An 11770-nucleotide genomic window follows, 5' to 3' on the forward strand; every position below is an offset into this window, starting at 1 on the left:
AAAAAAACAGGACAGATTATTAATTGATAAAATACTTATTTACTCTGACTCCTTTTAATTAATTAAATCATTGCACATCTCACTATTAATATCCTCACTATGATGAGGTTTTGATGTAAGGTGCCTTTTCTAATTTTCGCGCCAAATCATGTCCAAATAATCCTAAAGCATCAGAAAAATGACTGTTTAACTCAATTAAGTTAATTGTAGATGATTTGGACATGATTTGGAAAATGCTAATTTAGGTACAGTTGATTTGCATAGGAGCGGGGCAGTTTCCCCCAAACACACTCACCTTAAATTTGACTGCATTATTCAAAACTGATTATATATCTTTAGGCTCCTCTAATGGTATATATATATGAAACGTTTATAGATCTAACTTACTTAGATTATATTAATAACTTTTTCAAAACGACTTAATATTAGATCAACTCTTACTTTTGTTAGAGTGACTTAAAAAATGTAGATGAGACAGATAAAATGTTTAGGACATTGGTTTAACGTCTCATCCCAAGACTGCATTTAATATCTGAACAACTTCAATTAATGAACTTATCTCTCTGCTGTCTTTTGGGTGATTGCGTTATCATTCAGAGGTAGTTTATCCAGTTATTTTATCTTTCACTAACCAGGTTTCCAACCTTTTTAAGCAAGTAAAGTAGGCCTATGTCACGCCTACTCCTGCTCCCTCCCCCAGAGCTCGAAGTTGCCATCTACTAACCACCTGCTTGCTCCCCATCGTTAACCACACCTGGACTTCATCACCACCCTGATTACACTCACTCCATATAGCCCTCTGTAGCCTCAGTCATTAGGCAGTATTGGTTTTGGTTACGTTCAGTACATGCTTCCTATTTTGTTTTTTCGTCATGTTTATTATTATTATTATTATTATTATTATTATTATTATTATTATTATTAAACTCCTATCGGATATTTTTCTTTTATGACAGGCCTGATGGAAACAGAACACTTCTCGGTAAACTTTCCAAAAGACAACAAAACAAAATATGGTAGACAAGGTTGAATCTTTTTATGTGGGTAAAATTAACTATGCGACAAATGTCGGTGGACACGCTTTTATGCGCAAATATTGATATAATAACCATCAAATCGAAGTAAACTTGGAGTCACGCGATGACATTGTGTGGTCCTCCCTGTACGACTCGTCAGGAAAGCGTGCAGTTTATTAGGCTACAGATGAAATAAGTGATGAGGAACTTCACAGGGTGGTGAAAGTGCAAGGTGATGAGTTTGAAGCGCCTTTCCAATACCTATCCGGGGTCTTATCCTGGTGACATGATCATTGATGCTTTGCTGCCTATTGACAAATAAAAATAATATCGCTATTTTGTCCATAATAATATCATAATGTAGGGTCGGCTATATACCTGCACTGTTGGCCCATCTGTGAGCTCTAGGCTAGAGTGCACGTGCCAATATCAGAGTGGGCACACTTGCTATATAATGCAACATTTTTCGTGAGAAAACCATCAGTAGAGTAGAAAATGTAATGGAAACCCATTTAACTTGTTTAAAAAAAAAATTAACTGCAAAAGGTATTTTTATGTACGCAACGTCCTCACGCACAGCCTTTTATCCTCAACAAGTCAATTTGAAGGAAACACAAAGCGCGATTTTATAATATTCGCATGAAAATCAGTCGCTAATTGGATGGAAACCTAGCTAATGTGCATTTGATCCCCACCTATTTAGCAAAAAAATATATATATATGTATTTATTTAGCCTGTTTTGCATGTTATTTTGGCATTAATACGTGTTGCATGTCAGTTTGCAAACAATGTAAAAAAATATATAATAATTGCGTTAATAAAGCCGTAAACAAACATGGTCTCTTTTTTGCTTTCTTGAGTAAGGCAGCTACAAAATGCAGGTGTTTCAGCCTAGCTCAGTGCTTTCACGAAGTTCTATCAACACATTGACTGTAGTACTCGCACTGGGAAAACACTTGACCACTGCTATTCTCTCTTCCGGGATGCATACAAGGCCTTCCCCCGCCCTCCCTTCGGCAAATCAGATCACGACTCCATTTTGCTCCTCCCTTCATATAGACAGAAACTAAAACAGGAAGTAGCCGTGCTAAGGTCCATTCAGCACAAGTCTGACCATTCGGAATACATGCTTCAAGACTATTTTGATCACACGGACTAGGATATGTTCCAGGTTGCCTCGGATAATAACATTGATGTATACACGGACACGGTGACTGAGTTTATAAGGAAGTGTATAGGGGATGTTGTTCCCACTGTGACTATTAAAACCTACCCAAACCAGAAACCGTGGATAGATAGCAGCATTTGTGCTAAACTGAAAGCACAAAGCACCGCATTTAACCATGGCAATGTGACTGGGAATATGGTTGAATACAAACAGTGTAGTTATTCCCTCCGTAAGGCAATCAAAAAGACAAAACGTCAGTACAGAGACAAAGTGGAGTCGCAATTCAACGGCTCAGACACAAGACGTATCTGGCGGGGTCCACAGACAATCACAGATTACAAAGGGAACACCAGCCACGTCACGGACACCGATGTCTTGCTCCCAGACAAGCTAAACACCTTCTTTGCACGCTTTGAGGATAACACAGTGCCATCGACACAGTATGCTTCCAAGAACTGTGGGCTCTCCTTCTCTGTGGCTGACGTGAGTAAGACATTTAAGCGTGTTAACCCTCGCAAAGCTGCCGGCCCAGACGGCATCCCTAGCCGAGTCCTCAGAGCATGTACAGACCAGCCTGCTGGAGTGGTTACGGACATATTCAATCTCTCCCTATTCCAGTTTGCTGTCCCCACTTCCTTCAAGATGTCCACCATTGTTCCTGTACCCAAGAAATCAAAGGTAACTGAACTAAATGACTATCGACCCATAGCACTTACTTCTGTCATCATGAAGTGCTTTGAGAGGCTAGTTAAGGATCATATCACCTCTACCTTACCTGACACCCTAGACCCACTTCAAAATACTTACCGCCCCAATAGATCCACAGACGATGCAATCGCCATTGAACTGCACGCTGCCGTATCTCACCTGGACAGGAGGAATACCTACAGTTGAAGTCGGAAGTTTACATACACTTAGAATGGAGTCATTAAAACTCGTTTTTCAACCACTCCACAAATTTCTTGTTAACAAACTATAGTTTTGGCAAGTCGGTTAGGACATCTACTTTGTGCATGACACAAGTCATTTTTCCAACAATTGTTTACAGACAGATTATTTCACTTATAATTCACTGTATCACAATTCCAGTAGGTCAGAAGTTTACATACACTAAGTTGACTGTGCCTTTAAACAGCTTGGAAAATTCCAGAAAATGATATCATGGCTTTGGAAGCTTCTGATGGGCTGATTGACATAATTTGAGTCAATTGGAGGTGTACCTGTGGATGTATTTCAAGGCCTACCTTCAAACTCAGTGCCTCTTTGCTTGACATCATGAGAAAATCAAAAGAAATCAGCCAAGGCCTCAAAAAAAAAATTGTAGACCTCCACAAGTCTGGTTCATCCTTGGGAGCAATTTCCAAATACCTGAAGGTACCACGTTCATCTGTACAAACAATAATACGCAAGAATAAACACCACGGGACCAAGCAGCCTTCATACCACTCAGGAAGGAGACGCATTCTGTCTCCTAGAGATGAACGTACTTTGGTGCAAAAAGTGCAAATCAATCCCAGAACAACAGCAAAGGACCTTGTGAAGATGCTGGAGGAAACAGGTACAAAAGTATCTATATCCACAGTAAAACGAGTCCTATATCGACATAACCTGAGAGGCCGCTCAGCAAGGAAGAAGCCACTGCTCCAAAACTGCCATAAAAAAGCCAGACTACGGTTTGCAACTGCACATGGGGACAAAGATCGTACATTTTGGAGAAATGTCCTCTGGTCTGATGAAACAAAAATAGAACTGTTTGGCCATAATGACCATTGTTATGTTTGGAGGAAAAAGGGGGAGGCTTGCAAGCCGAAGAACACTATCCCAACCATGAAGCACGGGGTTGGCAGCATCATGTTGTGGGGGTGCTTTGCTGCAGGAGGGACTGGTGCACTTCACAAAATAAAATGGCATCATGAGGTTGGAAAATGATGTGGATATATTGAAGCAACATCTCAAGACATCAGTCAGGAAGTTAAAGCTTGGTCACAAATGGGTCTTCCAAATGGACAATGACCCCAAGCATACTTCTAAAGTTGTGGCAAATTGCTTAAGTACAACAAAGTCAAGGTATTGGAGTGGTCATTACAAAGCCCTGACCTCAATCCTATAGAAAATTTGTGGGCAGAACTGAAAAAGCATGTACGAGCAAGGAGGCCTACAAACCTGACTCAGTTACACCAGCTCTGTCAGGAGGAATGGGCCAAAATCCACCCAACTTATTGTGGGAAGCTTATGGAAGGCTACCCGAAACGTTTGACCCAAGTTAAACAATTTAAAGGCAATGCTACCAAATACTAATTGAGTGTATGTAAACTTCTGACCCACTGGGAATGTGATGAAAGAAATAAAAGCTGAAATAAATCATTCTCTCTACTATTATTCTGACATTTCACATTCTTAAAATAAAGTGGTGATCCTAACTGACCTAAAACAGGGAATTTTTACACTGATTAAACGTCAGGAATTGTTAAAAACTGAGTTGAAATGTATTTGGCTAAGGTGTATGATAAGAATACTGTTCATTGACTATAGCTGAGCCTTAAACACCATAGTACCCTCCAAGCTCATCATCAAGCTCGGGGACCTGAGTCTGAACCCTGCCCTGTGCAACTGGGTCCTGGACTTCCTGACAGGCTGCCCACAGGTGGTGAAGGTAGGAAACAACACTTCCACTTCACTGATTCTCAACACAGGGGCCCCACAAGGGTGCATACTCAGCCACCTCCTGTACTCCCTGTTCACCCATGACTGCGTGGCCCCACACGCTTCCAACTCAATCATCAAGTTTTCAGATGACACAACCATAGTAGGTCTGATTACCAACAATGACGAGACAGTCTACAGGGAGGAAGTGAGGGCCCTGGCGGAGTGGTGCCAGGAAAATAATCTTTCCCTCAACATCAACAAAACGAAGGAGCTGATCGTGGACTCAGGAGAAAGCAGAGGGAGCTCTCCCCTATCAACACCGATGGGACCGCAGTGGAGATGGTGGAAAGCTTCAAGTTCCTCGGCGTACACATCACTAATGATCTGAAATGGTCCACCCACACAGACAGTGTGGTGAAGAAGGCGCAACAGCGCCTCTTCAACCTCAGGAGGCTGAAGAAATTTGTCTTGGCCCCTAAGACCCTCACAAACTTTTACAGATGCACAATTGAGAGCATCCTGTCGGGATGTATCACCGCCTGGGTGCTGCCATAGAGTTACATTAGAAGTGCCCATCCAAGAAGGCTCAAGGTCATTGGCTAAAGATAAAATGTCAAATCACGTTATATCTACTGTAGCTTTGACTGGACTGATCATGTCAACATCATACTTTCAACATTTTTGCTAGCAAGAAAGCAGTCATAATCATGAATCAAGTCGACAATCTACTGCCAAATCCTTTTCAATCCTTGTCATTATGAAGAGAAATGATCTAAAACATATCGGTGCTCATCGGCCATTGGACATATTACACAATAAGTTGGAAATCGCAAATTGAACAATGAGTGGTTTGGAAGGAATCAATGGCTAACTGCAAGCATTGCGAAGCAATCACTAGCCTGCTATTCCATGGAGTGGATGTGTGGTCCAAAGTCTGGGTTTAAGGTTCTCTTTTCCAAGCTTAAAAGGATAAACATTAATTGGGCCATAAAAGGTTGAATATTGGCCATGCTGTCAATCCAGAATGACTTCTGCTGCATTCAAAACAACTAGAAACTCATAACTGGGAAATCTTAGACTTCAGTGAGTTCAAGACAACTGGGAAAATACGTTTTGAACGGTCATCCAACTCGGAATTCAAAGTCGGAAACTCGCGCCTCTTTCTAGAGCTCTGACCTGAAGATCACTGACGTCATAATTCGAGTTCCGAGTTCCCAGTTGTCTTGAAAGCACCATAAATCCAGAGAATGCCAGACTTTGATGACAAAGTTTCATGACAAAATTTGCCCACAAGAAGGATTGCCATGCCACCTTCCTATTCAAGTGAGCACAGCACAATGGTCCAAAAATGTATTGTATGCTGTTCCATAAATTATGTAATATTCCAGGGAGATATGTATACTGTAGCTAAGAAAGTAATACTAAGTGTATGTTGTGTAGTAAGTTGTTGTGCCCATGTGTCTCATCCTAAATATGTGTTCCCTTTCACACTCATAACTTAGCCTACTGTTCTGACTTGATGGTGCACATGTAGCCTATAATGTAATCATCGAATATTCTAATAGCTTTCATTGTCTTCTTATTTGCCCCCTTTATTTATCCTACAGTTCTGACTTGGTGTATAGGGAGAATACTGTAAGAACGGCACATGTTCTGAATTCTGTCGCTGTACATTTCAAAAGTGCTGTACTACTGACAACGTCCGTCCTAGCTCACTCATTGTCTTAATCAAAATTACAGATTGCCTCTTATTCGCTCGTCGTCCCCTTATGTCATAGTTAGTACATCTCAATTGTCAGTAGAAACCACATTTATTTAAGCTAGTCAGCCATATCAGCTGTTTTTTTAAAGGCAGTAAATGAGGCTGAATGAACTGTTTCACCGCCAAACAACGCTCTCCTGACAGCCAGGTGGTAAGGATTCACTCCATGGTGCTGAAAAGAAAGCTCTGCTGTTAGGACAGCTTTATGTAGGCCCTAACAGTTTCTGGGCACCGTTTGTCACCTTTATAGTGCAATTAATGTATGTTTAGTGTTGTGTTGTGGATCTGCTGGCATGCATCCCCAAAAAATGTGGGAGTTTGCCCCACCAAGATTTACATCCTAAAATCGCCACTGCTAATGTGTATGGGGAAACATGCCCTACACCCAACTCCCACCTAATGCTCTCCCTCTGTGGCTTTATTGATTTTCTCCAGTGATTAATTGGACACAGGGGGAGCTGAGGTGTGACCAGGTACCAAGAAAACTTACTGCCCATGTCCTCTGTGGCCATCCAGAAACGCCATTCTACAAACAGCATGCCTCTGTTAGTGGATGTTCAAATATGAAATTACAAAATTCTCTCTCTCTCTCTCTCTCTCTCTCTCTCTCTCTCTCTCTCTCTTTTTTTTTTTGATGGAAGAGATTACATAATATATGAATTGGAGTACTTTTCCCTCAACATGCATCTAATATCAGAACTATCACCATCTCTCCCTGCTCCCCTCTTCTCTCCAAACACTCATGCACAGGGAATCGCTGTGGCCATTTTGAAGATATTGTAGCACGGTTCATCGGGCTCTAGTGACTCCATGTGGCGGGCCGGGTGCCTGCAGGCCGACTTCGGTTGTAAGTTGAACAGTGTTTCCTCCGACACATTGATGCAGCTGGCTTGCGGGTTAAGCTGGCGGGTGTTAAGAAGCACGGTTTGGCGGGTCATGATTTGGAGGACGCATGACTCGACCTTCAGTCTCCCGAGCATGTTGGGGTGTTGCAGCGATGAGACAAGATTGCAATTGGATATCACAAAATTGTGGAGAAAAATAAATATACAAATAAAATAAAAATGATTAGGCTACTAGGGAATTCTAGATTGAACTAATTGTGAGTTTTAGTTGAATACAAAAGAAAGGCTCCAATGTAATGTTACTGAGCCATACCAGCACGGAGAGGAAAAACAGAATGGATATTGTGGCATGTAAAATTTGAATTCATTAATACCTTTTCAAGACAAGAACAGGACAACATTAGAAAAGCCTGTTGTGCATAGATTATGCACACGAATATATTCATTTTTTGTCTACTTTTCCAATCATTAATTAACCTCTTGACGCTAGGGGTCATATTTTTTTTTTTTTTTTAAAGAACGTTCCCAAGGTAAACGGACTATTTCTCAGGTCCAGATCGTAGAATTTGCATATAATTTACAGATTAGGATAGAAAACACTCCAAAGTTTCCAAAACGGTCAAAATATTGTCTGTGAGTATAACAAAACTGATTCTGCAGGCGAAAACCTGAGAAAATATAACCCGGAAGTGATTTTTATTTATTTTATTCTGTGTTTCCTGGACAGTCTTTCTTCCATTTAAAGGGGTATCAACCAGATTCCTTTTCCAATGGCTTCCTGAGGCTGTGACCAGGCTTTAGACATAGTTTCAGGCTTTTATTTTGAAAAATGAACGAGATTTTTCAAAAGTAGTCAGGTGTCCTCTGAATAGTGCCTGCGCGCCAGAGGGGGCTCTCCATTTTGCTTTTCTCTCTTATTGAATAGGTTACGGTCCGATTGAAATATTATTGATTATGTTTGGTAAAAACAACCTGAGGGATGATTATAAAAAACATTTGACATGTTTCTACGACCATTACGGATACTTTTTGAAATTTTTGACGAACGGAACGAGGCTGTAGTTTTCTCAACATAACGCGCAACCCAAATGGCGTTTTTTTGTTATAAAAGTAATATTTATCGAACAAAAATAACATTTGTTGTGTAACTGGATGTCTCGTGAATGCAAACATCCGAAGATTATCAAAGGTAAGCGATTAATTTTATTGCTTTTCTGACTTTCGTGACCAAGCTAACCAAGCTAATATAAGGCTAACTGTTCTAGCATTGATTGATACACTCACAAAAGCTTAGATTGCTTTCGTTGCAAAGCATATTTTCAAAATCTGACACGATGGGTGGATTAACAACAAGCTAAGCTGTGTTTTGGTATATTTCACTTGTGATTGCATGATTATAAATATTTTTAGTAATATTTTTGTATCTGATACGTTTGGGAATTTTCTTCTGCCTTTCAGCACCGGAACGAGGCTGTAGTTTTCTCAACATAACGCGCAACCCAAATGGTGTTTTTTTGTTATAAAAGTAATATTTATCGAACAAAAATAACATTTGTTGTGTAACTGGGAGTCTCGTGAATGCAAACATCTGAAGATTATCAAAGGTAAGCGATTAATTTTATTGCTTTTCTGACTTTCGTGACCATGCTAATTTGGGGCTAGCTGTTGTAGCATTGATTGATACACTCACAGAAGCTTGGATTTCTTTCTCTGTAAAGCATATTTTCAAAATCTGACACGATAGGGGGATTAACAACAAGCTATGCTGTGTTTTGGTATATTTCACTTGTGATTGCATGATTATAAATATTTTTAGTAATATTTTTGAATTTGGCGCCCTGCAATTCAGCGGTTGTTTAGGGAAATGATCCCGTAATCGGGATCTGTGCGCAGAGAAGTTTTAAAGTGCACTGGCAGCACCAAGCGATCCCTGTCATCCACCAAAATTTAGTCCAGAAGCAGACTGGAAGACCGTCCACTCAGGAGAAGGTTGGCCGCCAGGAAGCAGATGATCGTAACAGGTGTTTGTGGAGTAGTCATGGTGTTAGCGTTGCTTATCCTGATTCCGGTGCTTGTCAATTCCACCGGGACATCTGCACGCTGTGAGATACTCGGATCCTGTCAGATAGTGTGTGATCCTCACAGGACCAAGTCCACAGCCACTGACAATACCAATACTATCACAGATGGCCGCTTGGTCCAGTCTCTATCAACCTTTATCCAAGGTCCGAAAGGACGGGGAGAAACTGAGAGAATTGGCAAGCCCGGACCACCTGGACCTGTCAGCCTGCCTGGGGAGAGAGGAGAGCCCGGAACTCCAGGACTACCCAGAACGCTCAGAGCTAACGGAGCCACAGGTGCCTTAAGCGCAGCCACATACAACACCGTTCCGAAGACGTTCTACGCCGGGCTGAACAAACAGCAAAAGCTCTGAAATTTGGTGACGTGGTCACCAACCTTGGCGACCACTTTGACCCCATGACGGGGAAATTCACCAGCTCGATACCAGGTATATACTTTATATATACGGCACCAGTACGTGGGCTGATCTTTGTAAAAACAACCAGGTAAGCAATATAGGCTACCGACTTAGGCTATAACACTTCTTTCTCATAATTTGGAATTGTTGATTAGGATTCAAAACATCAGCTTAAGGCTACAGTTTTACACACACATAATGCACACACTTAGGAGGCTGAAAATATTTGCCATGGGCCCTTGGATCCTCAAAAAGTTCTAAAGCTGCACCATCGAGAGCATCTTGAATGGCTGCATCACTGCTTGGTATTGAAAATGCACCGCCCTTGACCACAAAGCGCTACAGAGGGTGATGCGGACAGCCCAGTATATCATGGGGCCGAGCTCCCTGCCATCCAGGACCTTTATATCAGGCGGTGTCAGAGAAAGGACCGAAAAATGACCAAAGACTCCAGCCACCCAAGCCATGTACTACTATTCACTTTGCTACCATCTGGAAAACGGTACCGGAGCATCGGCTCTCAGGCCAAAAGGTTCCTAGACAGTTTCTACCCCCAAGCCATAAGACTGCTAAATAGTCAATTAATGGTACCTGAACTATCTGCACTGACTCTACCTTGCACTGACTCTATCTTGCACTGACCCTATGCACTCACTAGACTATATATACAAACCATATACACACTCACTCACACACACAATACATTGACACTCCCACACAAAAACCCCACATATTCACATACGCTACATACAGTATGCTCACTCTTACCGACACAACACACACACACTTTTATACATAATTTGCTGGTGCTACTCTGTTCTTTATTTTATTATATTATTTATCCTGATACCTAGTCACTTTACCCTGCCTTCATGTACATATCTACCTCAAATACCTCATACCTCTGCACATTGATCTGGTACAGGTACCCATTCTTGTGCATTTTATTTTATTCCTCATTGTGTTACTATTTTTCTATTTGTATTAGGATTTTCAAACTCTGCATCGTTGGGAAGGGCTTGTAAGCAAGCATTTCACTGTAAAGTTTACACCAGTTGTATTCGGAGCATGTGACCAATACAATTTGATTTGATGAGTTTTATGCACGTATCGAAAGGGGTTGCATTAATCAGAGCGGAGCTGTCGGTGATGCAGAAGTTCCAGTCCTACACCCAAGATGCCGACCAGAACTACGACTTCGCCAGCAACAGTGTCATCCAGCATCTTAAGCCCGGCGATGAGATCTACATCAAGATGGACGGGTGAAAAGCAACAAGTACAGCATCTTCTCCGGCTTCATAGTCTACGCCAATTAACAGATCATCTATTCTACGCTAGGCTATTCCCTTCATCTGCTATATTCTCTCGTTTAGATTGGTTAACCCGCTGTCGTTTGGAAGACAGGTGGTTACAGAGAAACTGGGGGACCTTGACACAGAAGTGAACCTTTAAATTAACATTAAAATGGACATTTAGTTTTGTGCATAAAATCTCCAAATTATGCAATGTCCAATACAGAAACATGGACACGTGGAAACATGGAAGGTGATGAGTGAGCGTTTCATGTGTATAAGCCAATATTAATGCAGGTTAAACAGGAATGGTGTTGATGCTTCATTGCTGTTCATGGCTTTTGACATTGGGTCAACTAATCAATTCATTTCAATTGGTCTTGTAACGCATCTCAGTTCACGTTAGTCTATAGAATATGATACAATACTCAGAGGTGATTAAAACTACACTGTATGAAATAACGTTTGGTGTGTTTCTGTCTGCATCCTACTGCAGTGCTGATCTATTCCTACTGCTTTATCAGACTACTGCATCCGTGTAAAAGAGCTATCATTATCATC

At 41.3% G+C, this 11770-nt stretch overlaps 1 pseudogene; it reads left to right on the top strand.

Annotated features, from left to right (window-relative positions):
* The first annotated feature begins 9317 nt into the window (after positions 1–9317).
* Positions 9318–11634, top strand: LOC120020170 (annotated as a pseudogene).
* Positions 11635–11770: the final 136 nt, after the last annotated feature.

Source organism: Salvelinus namaycush, chromosome 25 (genome assembly GCF_016432855.1).
Source record: "Salvelinus namaycush isolate Seneca chromosome 25, SaNama_1.0, whole genome shotgun sequence".
Taxonomy (NCBI): Eukaryota; Metazoa; Chordata; class Actinopteri; order Salmoniformes; family Salmonidae; genus Salvelinus; species Salvelinus namaycush.